The sequence below is a fragment of the Phalacrocorax aristotelis genome, chromosome 7 (assembly GCF_949628215.1).
Source record: "Phalacrocorax aristotelis chromosome 7, bGulAri2.1, whole genome shotgun sequence".
Classification (NCBI taxonomy): Eukaryota; Metazoa; Chordata; class Aves; order Suliformes; family Phalacrocoracidae; genus Phalacrocorax; species Phalacrocorax aristotelis.
The window spans coordinates 16,027,527-16,042,461 of record NC_134282.1 but is presented as its reverse complement, the minus strand read 5'-3'; the positions used below and the strand labels follow the sequence as shown (position 1 = coordinate 16,042,461).

At 45.3% G+C, this 14,935-nt stretch overlaps 1 protein-coding gene across 1 annotated transcript in view; it reads right to left on the bottom strand.

The window, feature by feature from the left end:
• FGF12 (fibroblast growth factor 12) overlaps positions 1-14,935 on the bottom strand; it is a 238,928-nt gene that overhangs the window by 148,531 nt on the left and 75,462 nt on the right. The window lies entirely within an intron of this gene.

Here is a 14,935-nt window from a genome sequence, read left to right as displayed (position 1 = left end):
CGGAAATACTCCCTGGTCTCTGAGTGGACGTGACCTAACGATCTTCACACAGCTCTTAAGGTGAAAGCATTTGCTCTGAACGTCATTGGCTTTAAATACCTGCTTATGAACCTGGATTATTTTTTTACTTTTCAATTGGAAAAACAGGAACACAGAAGACAGTATTTTGTGTATACAGTTATTCAGGAAAACCAATGGAAAAGCTGGAAAAATATTTCATTAAATTCTTGGTTAACATTTCCCACTCGGATTTACAGTTTATAATGTCTCACAATTGCACATCATGTTTAAACTGAGACAAACTCTTCCTTGTTCCTTGGTTTAGTTTGGGAAGTGAAGAAAGTTAAACTTTACTCCTTTAGACCTGGCCAAGTTTCAAGACTCAAAAGACTGGGTGAAGATCCGGCAATTCCAGACACCCAGCTCTGTAAGCCCACCCAACTATGCATTGCCAAAGCACCTTATACCCAGGGAGTCCCTGAACCCACGTTTGCTTTTGAAGATTTATGAAATATTTTATTGCAAACTGAATTATAAGATCCTGCATAATATCAAACACTTTCCTTCACATTACTGCACAGAACTGGCTGTGAACACTTTAAAAAGTTACTTGCATATAACTTTAAATTCATTATAATCTACATCTCTGAACTTCAGTATGATAGAAACGAAGCAATTTCACCAAATAAAAACTCTATCAAATCCATCATTTCTAGCTCAGCTGAACAGATATTTTTTTTTTACAAAGATGCACTAGCAGCATGAGCTTCCAGGAGAGATGCTTAGTGTATGTCTACATGAGAGGGTTACTTCAGAATAAAGGAAAGTGTAGATTTAAAATGCTATAGCTATTCTTGAATAATACCCTAGAGGAGTGCTCCTATTACAAAATAAAAAAGATTTTTCAGAGTTTTGCTTAATTCATTTCCCAGGTGAATTAAACCTAATCAGACAAAGGTATTCTTTCCACTAGCATATGAGTGTCAACAATAGGAGTTATCCCGGAACAGCACACGTACTTAATCTCCACTGGTCAGCAAGTATTACTTTTCCAGAGACATACAACAGGAAGAGGGACCCTCAGCAGTATGTACACAGGAACACTGACACACTCTGAGCAGTGGCAGAAAATAGCAGGCAAGGGACCTGGTGCAGGAAGTGCTGATGACCCGCAGTGTGACACCACTGCTTCTCAGCCTTGCAACCCACTCCCAACTCCAGCTCAGTGGCATTAAGCCACCATTCCCGTCTCCCACCGGCAATGCACATACCACACTCTGAACTGCCACAGACAATAAGGGCACCACAGACCAGTGCTCCCTAAACTCAGCAAGGAACTGCAGGTTTTACTATCTGTCACTAATGTAAACAGGGCTATTGCTTCCATTAATTTGAAGCTGACTGTACAACATTTGCTACACACTATAACTCGCTTTCTACTTGAATAAACAGCAGTAGGAAAATTTTCTAGAACCAGGGGAGGTAAATAAAGTGTACATGAATGCATAGATCAGTGCACAAGCAAAACGAGGAATGCCTGTTCTGCTCATAAGCCAAATACTGATCTTGAATATGGAGTTGTGCCTCTTAGGTATGTGATTCCATTTGCATCTGCAGATGAGATGTCTTGCATGTGCAGACACTGCAAACACGTACGACAGTACCCCATATAGTCTCAGGACAAATGCAAAGATGTGTATTGGCAGTAGCAAACAGGCTAGTCGAGGAGCCCTGCCTACCTAGACAGAATGCTTGTTCCTATTACCCCAAATAACAAACTTAGCATTGTGATGCCTAGAGAAATATGAAGACCTACTATACCAGACATAATTTTAATTTGCCATAAAGCCAGTATCAACCAGCATATTTCCAGGAGCATCTCCAAATTTTACCAGTGCGAGAGTCCCAGGGAAGCCAAGTTCAGGGTTTACTTTCCATATGATCTTAATTTCTACTGAAGGCATCAATTTGCAGAATAGGGATTTAAACTGAGAAGCATTCTTATCTGAACGTCTGGGGATAGATTAGTCTCTGGATACAACAGGCCTCTACTACTGAAAACAAAGCTGAAAATGTGTTGCTGCTGAATGTTGTTGCTAGTTGATGCGATGATGTGAGAAATATCTGTGGTTTTAGCAATGATGCATCCCGCAGAAGAGTCTGTCTGGGAGCCAAGGGCAGAACAGGCATGAGACAGAACCACTTATACAGCCAAATAAGAAGTCCTTATAGAGAAGGACTGAAACATTCAGTAGCAGAAATCTCCATGCTGCTATTAACGTAGTCAATGGGTACAGGGCCTTTTGCATCAAAGTGGCTGCAAACCAGGTACAAGTCATCTGAAATGTCATCTCAACTCTACTCACAGCTATATCATCAATACCATCATTATCTGATGTTTATCTTGAATTTAACAGTGTAGTAACTATTTATTTCATAATGTTGACGAGGAAGCCAAAAGCAAAAAAATATTCTGGACAGGCAAAGCACACGTCCCAAGCAAAGGGGGAAAAAGTGTTAGCAGAGAAAATAAATTAACTAAAAAATACTTACCAAATTAATTGTGATTGCATCATCAAGAAAGAAAATATCTCTGCATGTGCAATACAATCAGCTTACAAATTCTGAAACTAAGATAACAAGTGAGGTACCTGGAAGATGATACAGGACATCACTGTGCTAAAATACTTGCAAAGAAATACACAAAGGACTAGGAATAAATCTCTTTCTCCGTAATGCAATGAATTACTTGCACTTTTGTAGTGCCTTGGAGACCCATTAAGCCCCATTTTGCAAGATGCTGCTTAAACAACCAAAGTCGCCTGCCCTTGCACAGACCAAGACAAGTGTCTGCAGATCTCAGAAGTGGAGCACAAGAAAACAACAGACTAAAGTTAGCAAAAAGGTGGGACGTCTTAACATAACAATAACAAAAATTTTGCTAATATATTTGCTAGCATCACGAAGGAGCTGCGTAGTAGTCTACAACTATTTTCAGTATTTCACTGCTTTTCTTTGAAGTATCATGCATTAGTTTCTGTCAGAATTAGGAGTGCTCTAAGGCTCTGAGTTAGCACAACACAGCAACACACGAGTGTGAATCTGACTTTAAACACATGCTTGCATCCTTATGACTTGTTTGCATCAAAGAAAATATAGATAGGAGGAGGGCAAGGGGCTTGCTCAATCTGTCATTCAAGTGCATAAAGTAACAAATAATTTGGCATAAATCATCAGGATAACTCTTCAGATCGCAGGATCAAGGGCATGTAAGTAGCTCACAGCACTCTATGCCACCACTGTTGTAGTCCATGTTTCCACTGTCCTCTCCTGTAATTTATAATCCTTTTGTTGGTTTACCTCTCTGACTGACATAGCCCCCACGGTGCCGTGCTGTTGTGCTACACCTTTAGGGCTGTTGCAGGAGTATACGCCTATCTCCTGAGGCATACTTACCTTTCAAGGAAGTAGCCAGGAGACTTCTCCTCCAGCAGGCCCAGCCCACAGAGACCCCTTTATAGGTGGAAAGTTTCATTTTTATTGTACATTTTTCAAGAACGTAAAGCCCAACCTTAATGAAAAAGGAACAAATCCAGCCAAGAAGAGGGAACCTATTTTAGCAGGCTGGTTCAAAGCAATAGATAACATCTGAAGTGCTCAGGCTCATGGTGGCATGAGGCTAGTAGCTGGAGAACAAAGTCAGTTGGACATAACGATAGGAGATCGTTCCCATGGACTGCCTCCTCATAGCACATCATCATGAAATACAAAGACTACACAGTGTTTAGTATCACTCCGTTCAGATCAGTAGAGGAAAAGTCTCAGTCACCACATATACATCAAGCAAGCTTCAGCACAGGATCCACCAGTAAAGCCAAACCAGCTCAGCAGGGCAACTATTAGGACACTATCATCACCTTCTGGTTCCTGAAGTTGCAGCTTAGCAAGCCCTATGCCCTGAGCACCACCCCATTTTTACCAGTAGGTTATTGTACTCTTTTGGCCCAGGTTTCAAAAGGACACATAACAAACATTCACACATAGCACTATGAAGAAAACTCCAGTATAATTTTTCACTTAAAAGAGAACAATATGTGTAATGCTTCCAAGTACAGCCACAATTTGTTCTATTTATTTATCACAGCATTATTCAAAGCAGGGCAGACAATACTTTCAAGGGAGCCAAGCCTACTCTCTCAAAAATTTCCAGCATGTCCCCTATTGCCATGAGCCAGTCACAGACAACCTGCACACACAAGTCTCATGGGAGGGAAGAGGATACTGAGGCATGAACAGGTGGCTATAACAACTAACAGATTTTCCTTAGCAAGGCCAAAAGGGAATCCAGGCTACCACAGCAACAGTGTTCCCCCAAGCACAGCCTTCCTCTTCAATGGACAATACCAAGTATTTACGCAGGTTGCATGGAAATTTTTCTCCTCTAGGACCAAGATCTCATAAGGAAACAGCACAAGTGTTAGCGAGCAATACTCTAAAAGACATTGTCGTAAGCACCTTGTGCCCAAAGATCACAGCGTTCGGGGTTCAGTAAGCAGATCTGCTCAAAAGCCAAGCAGGAACTGAAACCCAGTTAAGCAAAAAGCAGTAGGGTTAGTGCTGTAACTTCTGCAGATCTTAATAATAACAACAGGGGGTTTCTTTCCATAGGCATTTACCCAGTTATGTAGAAAGGAAAAAATCACTCATGAAAAACATGTAGCACAAAAAAAATTGCAGAGACACTACTTAAAAAGCTTCAACAAGATCACCGTAAAACTTAGGGGAAGTGCCACACCAAACTAAGGGACTTGTGCACTTATTCTCCTCTTCAAAAGCTGCTCAGGTACAGCTCAAAATCAAGTATATCCTTCAGCCCTTTATCCCACTGCACTCCCCATCCTAGCACAATGCTCCCTCTCCATCCTAGCACAGTGGTCCCCCCCCAATAGGCTGGGAGCCCAGAGAGGTGCTGGGAGTCACCCAGCCCCCCATCAGGAGGAGCCAGGGATTTCCCTTTGCTTCTAGGGGCATCCCCACTCAAAAACATATTTAACACTCTCCATCAGAAAAACGTTGCAATGTTGCTACTACCAACACAAGGTATAGGGAGCGCTTACAGTGGGCCCAACCATAGAGTTGTGCGGGGCCATAGGCACTCTGGGGAAGGTTATCTCTTTCCTGACTGGGTTGTAATGGAGACCATGTTTGGGGGTCCCAGGTGGGATGGGAGATACAGGGGCCTTATGTGGAGAAGAGGGACCTGTGTGGATGTGGGACACTAGTAAGGGTCATGTGTGAGGTAGGGACCCCTGTGGGGGTTCTGTTTAGGTGGAGGCTGCAGGCGGGGTGCGGCACCTGCTTAAGATGGGGGACACAGGTGGGGTGGAGGCCTCGGGCGGATGGGGGACCCGGGTTTGGGGGACCAGAGTTTGGGGGGACCCGGGATCGCGGGACGCCCGGTAGGGTCAGCACCGCGGACAGCTCCCGGCCCATCCCGGCCGCCTGCGCGCGGCGCCGGCGAGGAGGAGGAGGCGGCGGCGGCGGAGGAGGGAGGAAGGCGAGGAAACGGGGCCAGCTCGGGCCGACCGCCGCCCGGGCGGGGAGGCGAGGGCGGCGGGGACAAGGACGCGCGCTCCCCACCTGGGCTGTGGCTGGATCTCAGGCGCCTTCCACAGAGACACTGCAGCATATGCGAGCCTTTCTCCAGGAGAAGCCCGAGAATCCTCATGGATTTCACTTTGTGGCGCCCTCCCGCTCTTCGGAAAAGGGACCGGCCCCGGAGCGGCCGGCTCTCAGCGGCGGGGCGCGGGCCCCCCTCGCCGCCAAACTTCCCGGCCCATCGCCGCGGCCCCGCCGCGCCCGGGAGAGGGTGGGGGACCCCGCCGGGGACCCCGCCGCCGCCACTTCTCGGGACTTCTCCGCTGGGGGAGGGCAGGCTTTGCCGGGAAGGGGGGCGGGCTAGCTGGAAGGACGTCAAGCCCTAGAAAAACGAGCGGCCGGCTCCCAGCCCTGCCCCCTGCCGGCACAGCCCCCGCCGGGGCGGGGACCCCCCCCCCCCGCCCCCGCTCCCCGCAGGCTCGGCCGCGCCGCTCCGCTGGCGGGGAGGCGGGCACAGGCTCTGCCCTTTCCCCCCGCAGAGCCCGGTCCCGCCGTCCCGCACGGCTCCGCCGCACCGAAGTTGTCCGAATCCCGGCGGGGAGCGATGGGAGGAGGGATGGAGGGAGGGAGGCGGCCCCGCGGCCCCGCCGTCGGCCCCCGCAGGCACCGGGGCCGCCCCCCGGGGCCGGGCGGGCTCGCTGCGCCGCTGCGTCCCCAGCGAGAGACGGCACCACGTGCGGGGGGCACCGAATACGGCCTTCCCGGGGCTCCTCGCCGGGCAGAAACCACGGGACCTGCAACGTGGCCGGGGAAAAGACACACCTCTTGTCTTAAATCACCAGTAGGAGCGTGTGCCCAGAAGCAGGGGTGTTCCTATAAGCGCACGCTTTAAACGAGTAAGGCTCCTTGTTTACGCTTACAGACCCTAAGGCAACAGCTTCTTGCAAGTGTCACTCCGTTAAAAGTGACGGCTCATTCTCTTTTACCCGTTTTTAAACTATCGCGGTTACAGTGTTGCAGACATAAGTCCAGGCTCAGTTTTTGCCCTGCACGGAGAAAGGTAGGGGCCATATTTCATATGCAAGGAAGCTTGGGGAAAGATGCCCTCCTTAGAGCTGTCTTTGATTTAAGAAATTACACAGTGCAAAACCCACAGCACAAGGCTGGAAAGCAAAGGAGCACAGAAAGCTCCCCAGAGGAAACAGTGTTGGTGTATACAAAAACCCTCTCAAACTCTTTCACCTGAGTGGACTCCAATACTTCACTAAAAGCAGCTGCCTCTGGGTCAAATCTGAACCCTGCACCAGTGTAAATTTCCACCTGGATTACCTTGTGCTCAGGCAGGGTTACCTACTCATGCACCACCTTTCAAAGCCTTCTCTGTTTCTCCTGGCACACGGCAGAAGTGGCCAGGTTTCTCTGGCCAGTGCATCAGATGGAAGTTTTTCTACAGAGAGTGAGCTCTAGGATGTAACAGGCTTTTGGCCAGCACTCCGCAGGGGTGCGAGCGTGGGGATACAGGCTGTGTTGAGACACCCTAGCAAGTATTAACAAGTCCAAACAAAAAGAATGAGGCACAGTCAGTATGATACAGGGTGCAACACTAGTTTGTTTACTGGGAATCCCATGAGGATGGAAGAGTAAAAGCTATAAAATACATGTAGATCAGAGTACCAAGGCACATAAACCAGGCATAGCAAAAGAAATCCTGTTCTAGTGTGAGAGTCTGTTGAGGATTTGTGGCAAAACCAGTATTTGTGAGAGCACCTGGAGTCTTTTGTGCCCTCAGTAAACACCCTACAGCTTCAGTTTTCCTCTAGAATAGGAGGGGAAAAAAACAAAAACAAAAAATCCCAACAGTTAAAATGCTAAACGTTTCATGAAATGGGAGCTCTTATTTTCCAGTCAGCCCTACTTCATACATTGAAAAAAGCACTTAGCTAGAAGCAAAGCCAGTAGCATACAGTTTTGGACTGTTAAAAGGATGCAAGGTATTAACAACTAATCCCCTGGGATCCATGCTAAACTCAGTCTTTGTTGACTGCTGTGACTTGTGCTGAAAATCCTCACTCTGGATGTCTTAATTCATAAGGTATTTTACACCGGACCTTGCACATGCACCAAGTCACAGCAGAAAGCTAAAAGAAACTGCCCTTCTCCCCGCCCTCTACATGTCCCCGCTTACTCGGGACCATTGTCCCATCTACACTCCTTAGCAATACCTGCTCTACAGCAATCGAAGATGACTACTGTGCCATGTCAGGGCAGATACCAAACTGAGACTACACCTGTTATCTCTCCCCTTCACCCGTAGTTCTCCTTCAGTCCTCTGCTATACTGGCTCAGCAAGCAAGCCTGTAGCCCCTCTGGAACAAGGCCAGAAGTAACTTGCACAGTGAAGCTCTAAAACACAACTGGTGGTTCTTGGGAATTTCTGTAATAGCACAAAAACATAATAGTCCTCTTTCTTCAAAAGCATCAGCAGCATGTTTGAGATGAGAACAATTCTGGATCTCACAGATCAAGGACAGTACAGTGAGATCTGAAGTCAAGGTGCCCTCCTTGCTTAGCAGGCAACACGGAGCTGTAAATGAGGGGGCTCTGATTTAAAGATGCCTGTACTGAAGTGCAGCATCAGGTACCAGGAGAGAAGTGCACTTAGGTGTTATACTTACTAAGTTAGTGTGTGAACAGGCAGGCATTAACACTTGGACATGCAAGGACAAGTGTATCGGACATGATAAAGATGTTTGTAAGAAGAAAAATGAGAATGCAACAAGTAGCTGAAGTTTGAAACCTCTGTTCATTAAACTAACACAGTTCTTGGAAAATCTACTCAAAATAACCCAAAAACCATCAGTAAAATAACCCCTGTTTCTTTGAGGGGTTTTCCATCACCTTCCAGCAAGATTGATGATCCAGGCTTAATAGGTACTTATCTGCCTTTGTGGGGCAGGCTCCAAGGGTCAGTTCCTGATTTACATCAGAGTGAAGAGCAGCAGAATCAAACCAGTGAAAAGAATGAATGAGTGTTGCTTGACATTTCCAAAGAAGGGCCATGAGGACTGCAACAAGCATTTGTCCTTCTTTCAAACTGAGTAGGTTTAAGTAAGTTTAAACAGCAAAATGGAAGCATAAAAATGGCAAAGGATGATTCCTGAGGAACAGTGATGCATATGACTCAAGTGTTTACACGCCGCAAAATACTCAGTAATATCATGTACCCAATTAGGTAAATCTTAACCCAGTAAACAAAGCTTATGGAACTTGGAAATATAAATGGAGCTGACATAAATCAAGCAATTGCTAGATGAGTTAACTCATTTTAATCCAAGGTAAACCAAAATAAAATCTATTTCTCTGCAAAGGGACAGCATGTACCCAAACAATATTTAAATAGGACATCAGTGGTGTATAAATATGGCTACACTGATGGGCTTGCACTATTAAATAATAATGCAAATAACATCTCAAAAGTTACTGTGAAAATGCTGCAGATATTCAAATTTTTGTCTGTCGGTAGAACACAGGTTATTAGAAATGATAGGGTTCTTGAATAAAAGCAGATATTGCATTTGCTGGAACACAAAGCTGTGAAAGACACTTTTTTGAGGTCAGAAGACAGTTGCAGGGAACACAGTGTCATGTGTGTTTCTCCCTTATTAAATTAAAATGCCATTGGCCTTCTGAAGCACAGAACAGAAATGAGAATATGTTTGGGATTATGGAATTTAAATTAATACCTTCTACTAAAAAGAGGAATGCACTGTGCTCTGATCAGAGAAAAATAAGGTGATTTAGCAGACAAGGCTCTTTGCTAGGTATTAAAATAGCATAATGTGCATGAGTTCATCAGTTACAAAAGACAAAAAAGAAAGAAAATCTACAAAAGCTCAAAGAAGAGACTAAGCAGAAAAGGTAATTTCCTTGTGTTCATACAAAAGCAGGCAATAATCTTTCAAGGTGCTGGGTCCATTCTGCTTCTGTTGTCACCCATATTGCCCACCTGTAGTTCTTTGAACGTTGCCACTGGTACACAGATAAACACCCTGTGCAGGTGGGTTGGGGTTTCTTTGCAAGTCTTTGCCCTTGTTGTATTTTCTGGCCAAAACCAGTCGGATATGGAGAGAAGCAGCCCGTTAGCCTCAACAGCTTTGTTCAAGCTGGTGCTGACACAGATCTCAGACCTTGTCCCTCTTTGTAAATTTACAAAACTCCTATGGGAGCACTTGGTGTTCATTTCTTGACACTCATTCCATGGATCCATTTGTCATCAGCAATGGTATATTCCTCGGTGATGGCAGATAAATACTTCTCAGCACCTTTCTTTGCAAGAGCCATTTGAGCAAAATTTACCCTGGAATGGGCCAAAAAGATACAGCCCTTTTCAGTGCAAACAAGTACTTACCCCACTATCGTCACTGTGCTGTCTGAGTATTTTTGCTTATACTTTGCCCCTTCTTTGTGAAGTAGAGCACTGCTGACAAGGAGGGGTGGCAGGGTCTGCTTGACAGACATACCAACCACATATAGCTTCTACTGCATCTAGCTCCACCAAAGCACAGAACACCCACATCGGAGCCAGTGGGAGCTGAAGCACAAAGTTCAGGGGTTTGCTGAAGGTCACACTATAAATTTGTGGCCAAGTAGGGAATCATCTGTCAGTCCTCATTCTGGTCTTTTAATAAGAGGATTAGCCTCTTCCTGATCAGTATAAAACTGCACTTATTATAAGGCAAAGACGGCAGCTCTGTTGCTGGAAACTCTACCACAGAAAAAGTATACCACACACCTTGTGATGACAAGTGGAAGGTGAGACGGGATAAAAAAAAAAAAAAAAGACACAGCTTGATTTTGTGCATCAGACAAGAAAGACCAACTCCTTGGTTGCTTTTCTGTGGTCAAAAAGCGGCGCTATCGTATCAGGAAGAGGGAACAGAAACCACCTACTCCAGCTCCTGGTGGAAAGACTGACTTGGTAAAATCCCAGCCTCCTCTCAGCTCACCAAAGCAGATTCAGGACAAAAAGAAAAGATGTCTCATAGCCTTCATAATTCAATAGGTTTATCCTCAGACACATAAAAAGCTCATAGTAATGAGTACTTAGTAGTTGCATTTCCAGACATTAAAAAGAAATCTAATATTACATGTAAAGAAGGCTTTGTGTATCAAACGTCTCCAACCTGAATTACCAAGAGGTGGTTTTTCTGGTTATTTTTCAGCACAGTGACACTCCCTCAGAAGCCAGAACTTCTAGGACTTCTCCAAACCCATTTTGGTAGTAGTAATAGCACCTTGGAACAGATGCTCTAGAAAAAGGTGCAGCCATACATCGCTCCTTCCACCCGCTTCCAGTGCCCTGCAGCTTTGCAATTTCCTCATCCACAGATGTCTTGCAATATGTTTAAGAACCCTTGATGGATTTCCCTGCAACAAATTTTTATTATTGGTTTTTGAAGCCAGTGATACCATTGGTCTCCTCGCTATTTTTTGGCATGAAGTTCCACAGGTTAATCATGCACCAGGAAAAGCTTTTATTAGGTTAAATCTGCTTCTCGGTAGTTCCATTTAATGCTCACCTTAGCAGTTATACTGTGAAATGGTAATTTTATGTTCTCCATGACAGTCATGGTTTTATACACCTCTGTCGTATTTGCCTCCTCAATGTTTTTATTTCTGAAGACACCTGAAAATGCCTAATCTGTTCCATCGCTCCCTGGGCAGCAGCTATTCTGCACGCTCGGCTGACCTTGTCGCCGTTTCCTGTGTCTTTCTACTTCTATTGCATCTTTTTTGAGACAGCATAACTAGAGCTGCACACAGTACTCAAGGTGTGGGTGCACCAGGGATTTCTAGCACAGCAGGATGATAGGTCCTATTTGCTCTCTGTACCTTTCCCAATTCCTGCTCACCTCTTCTGAGCTAGCACTTTCAGAGATCCACACTTGCCTCTGAAGTCTTTATCCAGGGAGAAAATTACACCAATAGCACCCCTTACCATGCATGACCATAAATATATATTTTTTGGTCTTTATCCACGGGTGCATTACCCTGCACTCCTCAGTTCATATTGCCATCAGTTTACTCGGTATCAGGAGATTCTTCTGCAAGTCTTTCCTGTCCACTTCCATTTTTCTTATTCTAAATGGCTTTTTTTCTGCTCAGCAAACTGCCTCCTCTCCATTCCCTCACTCTTCAAGATCATTTAGGAGCATGCTGGACTGCACAGTCCTGTCCCTCTCCACTGGCAATCTCCCTACTTAAAAGACCTGACCTTTTTTTCTTTAAAGGGAACACCCAGTGAGGGAAGCGTTTTAGAAATTCAAGTGCATGACTGCATCCACATCATCTTTACTCAGATGCTCAGGGGATGCCAAGTGATTTGAGGGCACGTTCTCCCCTGTAAGAGCTTCCCCAGATGGCCAAACCTGACCGCCAGACCCCTGCGGGGTGGTGGGCTGCGATTTTTTGCAGGTGGCTGAATTTCATGGCAATCCCCCAGATATTGCCACATTTGTCCTTTGCACCTGAGAGTGGCAGAAGCACCTTCCAGAGGCACCTCCTTGACAAGTGCAATTCCTCCACCAGCTCTGCTTGCTGGTTTACATCTGATCAGTCTTGGCAGCCCCTCACAAGGGAGAACCATGCACGAAAGCAGATCTTCCTTGTCTGCCAATCCCCCCATGCTCAGAGGTCGTGAGAGAGGAATGCAGTTAAAGGGCCGTAATGCAGCCAGTGGGGGGAAGATCTGACCCACAGCACCCTGGTAACTGAGGTTATTAATCTATGGTAGGCTACAACGGCTTTGCCTGAGGCATGACCCAAGTTCAGAGAGCAACAGCTCACAGTTTTACCAGGCTTTTGAGGTGGGCAGGCAAGTGAGCTCACTGGTCAGCAGGGCCACTGGGCACTGCCCATCAAACAGCACCTTGGCTCTTTTTTTTTTCAGCAGGCAGCCACTGAGGCAAAGCCCACACTGGAACTGGTAGGTCTTCCAAATTCGACCAGGATGTGCTCTTGGCTTCCCCCTGATTCACTGCATGAAACGTGAACAACTGGCTTTCCTCATCCAATAGTGCATTTAGTCCATCCATCTCACAGGGAAAAGTAGGGGGGCTTAATAAAGGAGATTTTCTGAGGGCAAGTATGATAGACCACCTCTGGAAGAAGCCAACTCCTCTTCCCTTGCAGCTAACTCACTCCTAATATTCAGGAGTGCATCTGAAGTATGAACCTCCCCATCTGCCTTCTTCCAGCGACACTTACAGAGCCTTTTACTGTCATCCAGATCTGACGTGTATTTGTTCTGGCATGCTAATACAACACGTGTGGCACAGCCTCATCGAGACAAGGAAGTACTTGCCTGCCTAACTCCCTGCCAGGGGAATGATGGTACAAGAAATGCTTTCTGCCCCAATTCACAGTTTCTCCAATCACAGTAAAGCACTACCAAGGCACTAAGGTTCAGACCCTCACTCATTAACTGGCTGTTGTGGCTAAAGAGCATGTGAAGACACATTTGAAACACAGATTGCACTGGCAAGACTGCTATTCTGGAGCCTGTAACTCCCAGCTCCCCCAGCGCAGCATAGCTACAGCAGGAGGGTCTTTTCCAGACCCACACACAGGTTTGTCCCTGTTGGTTCTGAAGGCAAAAAAATTACAAAAGCTAGGTATTAAATAATAATATTACAGAGTAGTTACAGCATGGCTATATGTGTAAAGGGAAGTTCATGTTTCAGGAGAATTGAAGACCTGGGTTATGAGACCCTTATAAAAGCCAACCTTGAAATCCTGGCCTCTTAGGACAGGACTTCGTACCGGGTACATTTTTTCCAGGTGGACTTAGTTAAGAGCATTTTTTGTCTGTGAAAATTCCTTTTCTGAGACTGTCTCACAGTGTTGTCATCACTAGAATACAAGAGCGATAAGAAAGAAAAAGATATTCAGATTTTATTTCTAAGGGAACACTTGCGTATAGGCAGATGCTCCAAAGAAGTCAAAAAATCAACACACTCATTTTTCCTTAAAATGACATTTTCTAGAATATTTCAACTTTGCTGAAATATTTCAACAATATTATGAAAATAAAGTTGCAAAGAAAGGTTTTGACCTTATCAAAACAAAACATTTCCATAAGTTTCTCAAACTAAATTTGACAATTGAGGAACACCCAGGAGTGTTTGGCTGACGCTGGTGTCAACAGGGAAGATCTTAACACTCCCACCCCATTAGGCCACGACTTCCACGCTGCTGCTGCGGTCCTGGACCCGCGCACATGGTACTACAGACACAGCATAGCAAACTGGCTTGTCAGGTCAGAAGTGATTTTTTGTTTTTCATAGTTTCAGGACAAACAGTGAATTAATCGATAGTACTAGGTTCAGATATTGCCAGCTACAAGGCAGACCCAACTCCTCTATCCTCTGCTATGAGAGTAAAATCAAATCTTAAGTGACATATTTGGGGTTCTTTCTTGCATTTGACTCAAGGTTTAGGGTCTTCTAAGGTTTCTGTTGTTAGCTTTTCTCTGCAGCTATTAGCACCACAAAATATCTAAATATACCAAGTTGTGATTCTTACATAATGGCTTGGGGATTTAAGAAAGGCCCCAAACCTTTGAAGAGTTCGCAACACCAGTTTGCCATAATCACACTGTGACAGGTAACATGGCTCGTTCCCAGAGACAGGAATCACTGCTGACTTGTGACATACTTGGTAATAGCCTTACTCTGCTTCTGCTGAAAACAGAGCGGTACAAGCCCAGACCGTGGTTTAGACTGATAATCGACCCCTGGGAAATTCTTCTTCCGTATGAGAAGGTAAAAATCTTCCTTCTCAGCAGCTGAAGATATTTTACTTATGCTGGAAGAAAAATTCCAGCGAGTGCTATCTCAAAACATGCATAATCTGGCAAAATTGGGGAGGAATGAAAAGTGTACAAGTGAAAGATGAAGCACCATTCTATGAAGACTGCTGCAGAGCACAGCAAGAAAGAAGAAATCACAAAAGATGAATGACCAATGTGTGGAATTTCAACAGAGAAATAAAATATGGGAGGCCAATAATTCTGTATACAAGCAGAAAAATCAGCAAGATATTACTTTGTCAGCAGGGAAACATGCACAAGCATTACCAAAGGCCTTGAAGGTCAATCACTGCAGTAGCTGTCCACTTCCCACAGGCAAAGTTCAAAACCTGAACCATACACAAGGCATATGTGATGGACCTGGCACAGCACATAATGCAGCTCAGCACAGGCTAAAGCTGTAACTGCAGTAGCAGAATAGACCAAGGAGGGGCTGGAGAAGAGAGAGGTGGCTGCAGAGGATTTACC